The sequence below is a fragment of the Rattus norvegicus genome, chromosome 15 (genome assembly GCF_036323735.1).
Source record: "Rattus norvegicus strain BN/NHsdMcwi chromosome 15, GRCr8, whole genome shotgun sequence".
Taxonomy (NCBI): domain Eukaryota; kingdom Metazoa; phylum Chordata; class Mammalia; order Rodentia; family Muridae; genus Rattus; species Rattus norvegicus.
In genome coordinates, this window is record NC_086033.1 from 81,497,540 (window position 1) to 81,500,374 (window position 2,835).

General features: G+C 45.9%; 1 pseudogene; it reads left to right on the forward strand.

The window, feature by feature from the left end:
- Positions 1–740: 740 nt before the first annotated feature.
- Positions 741–2,049, forward strand: Eef1g-ps9 (eukaryotic translation elongation factor 1 gamma, pseudogene 9; annotated as a pseudogene).
- The last annotated feature ends 786 nt before the right edge of the window (positions 2,050–2,835 follow it).

Below are 2,835 nucleotides of genomic sequence, written 5' to 3' on the forward strand. Positions count from 1 at the left end.
GAGAACAGAGTCCCGGTTGGAGGATTTAGAGAAAGGACTGAAGGAGCTGAAGGGGCTTGCAACCCCATAAGAACAACAATACCAACCAACCAGAGCTCCCAGGAACTAAACCAGTACCCAAAGAGTACACATGGACAGACCCATGGCTCCAGTTTCACATGTAGCAGAGGATAGCCTTGTTAGGCACCAATGGAAGGAGAAGCCCTTGGTCCTGCCAAGGCTGGATTCCCCAGTGTAGTAGACTGTCAGGGTGGGAAGAGGGGGGTGGTGGTTAGGGAGAGAGAACACTCTCATAGAAGAAGGAGGAAGGGGGATGGGATAGAGGCCTTATGGACAGGAAACCAGGAAAGAGGATAACATTTAAAAATAATAAAAATAAAATTTTTTTAAAAAGAGGATATATGTCATTAAGTTGATTTATCAATGAAAACAAATGCCACAAAATGATCCTCATTATTAGGTGTCCTCAGTTAGGAGGGACCCTCTCCACATAATTCTTCATTTGTGTTTATGATTCTATTCATGGCCCATCTCTTTTATTCTTTGTTGTCTGGAGTATTTCATCACATAGTCAAGCTATAGCCAGAATATACATCCTTGCAGAATAAACATATGCATCTTAAGGTAAGAAAAAAATTAATCCACAGACTAGTATCTACCCCAAAACTCAAATTAAATAAGTTTAAATGTAAAAGTCATGTTTAGAAATAAGACACTAGCCCTTTCTCTACAGAATCACCATGGCGGCTGGGACCCTGTACACATACCCTGAAAACTGGAGGGCTCTCATCGCTGCTCAGTACAGCGGGACTCAGGTCCGCATGCTCTCCGCACCACCCCACTTCCACTTCGGCCAAACCAACCGCACCCCCGAATTTCTCAGAAAATTTCCTGCCGGCAAGGTTCCAGCCTGTGAGGGCGATAACGGATTCTGTGTATTTGAGAGCAATGCCATCGCCTATTACGTAAGCAACGAGGAGCTGCAGGGAAGTACGCCAGAGGCAGCAGCAAAGGTGATGCAGTGGGTGAGCTTTGCTGACAGTGACATCATCTCTCCAGCCAGCACCTGGGTGTTCCCCACCTTAGGCATTATGCACCACAACAAGCAGGCCACTGAAAATGCCAAAGAGGAGGTGAAGCGAATCTTGGGGCTGCTGGACACTCATCTGAAGACACGGACTTTTCTGGTTGGTGAGAGAGTGACACTGGCTGACATCACAGTTGTCTGTACCCTGTTGTGGCTCTATAAACAGGTCTTAGAGCCTTCTTTTCACCAGGCCTTCCCCAATACCAACCGATGGTCCCTTACCTGCATTAACCAGTCACAGTTCAGGGCCATCTTGGGGGAGGAGAAGCTGTGCGAAAAGATGGCTCAGTTTGATGCTAAGTTCGCAGAGAGCCAGTCAAAAAAGGATACCCCAAGAAAGAAAAGGGCTCACGAGAAGAGAAGCAGAAGACCCAGACTGAGCTGAAAGAGGGAAAAAAAGACAGCTGCCCCAGCCCCTGAGGAAGAGATGGATGAGTGTGAGTAGGCATTGGCTGCTGAGCCCAAGGCCAAGGACCCTTTCGCTCACCTGCCCAAGAGCACTTTTGTGTTGGGTGAGTTTAAGTATAACTACTCCAATGAGGACACCCTCTCTGTGGCGCTGCCATATTTTTGGGAGCATTTTGATAAGGATGGCTGGTCCCTGTGGTATGCTGAGTACCGCTTCCCTGAAGAGCTCACCCAGACCTTCATGAGTTGTAACCTCATCACTGGGATGTTCCAGCGATTGGACAAACTGAGGAAGAATGCCTTTGCTAGTGTTTGGAACCAACAACACTAGCTCCATTTCTGGCATTTGGGTCTTCTGAGGCCAAGAGCTTGCCTTTCCGCTGAGTCCAGATTGGCAGGTGGACTATGAGTCATATACATGGCGGAAACTAGATCCTGGTAGTGAGGACACCAAGACCCTGGTTCGAGAGTACTTTTCCTGGGAGGGGGCCTTCTAGCACGTGGGCAAAGCCGTCAATCAAAGCAAGCTCTTCAAGTGAACATGTCTTGCCAGTCGCCTAGCTGCCTGCACCTACCCTTCAAGGGAGATGGGGGTCATTAAAGGAAACTGAACACTGAAAAAAAAAGGAAGGAAGGAAGGAAGGAAGGAAGGAAGGAAGGAAGGAAGGAAGGAAGGAAGGAAGGAAGGAAGGAAGGAAGGGAAGAGAGAGAGAGAGAAAGGAAGGAAGAAAGAAAGAAAGAAAGAAAGAAAGAAAGAAAGGAAGGAAGGAAGGAAGGAAGGAAGGAAGGAAGGAAGGAAGGAGACACTAGAAAGTTTTGGTTAAAAGTGAGAAACTTAAGTTTAAAGGCAGCATCAATGGCCTGAATGAGTACAGTTACCTGGATACATTTCACCTTTTTAATTTGTGGGCTTATTTCCAATTGGTTGCTTTCACTTGTGAACATCTTTTTGAGCAAGTCTTAGTAAAAGGTAAGACCTTTCCTTTCACCTCTTCTTAAGAAAGCTTGAGGAGAATCTCTAGTCTCTACTGGAAACTCTGAAGAAAAAAAGTCACCCCATCAAACATTCCCTCTCTCTGCCTCAGAACTTGGATCTATGTCTACAAGAATGATAGTGTAACTGTGGTAACTAGTAAGTCTCAGTACTAAAGCCATAATGTTCAAAACCTGATCATAGGAGATGTGTGTAGTGTTGAACATTCCACACAACAAGTGATTCAACAATGATCAGAGCCTGAACACATCAAATGTATGTAGTATTGAATAGCAATATCCCAGATTATTCAACAGCAGTGTCCAGTGATCCACTGAGTACCGTAGATTGCTTCATGCGGTCAATA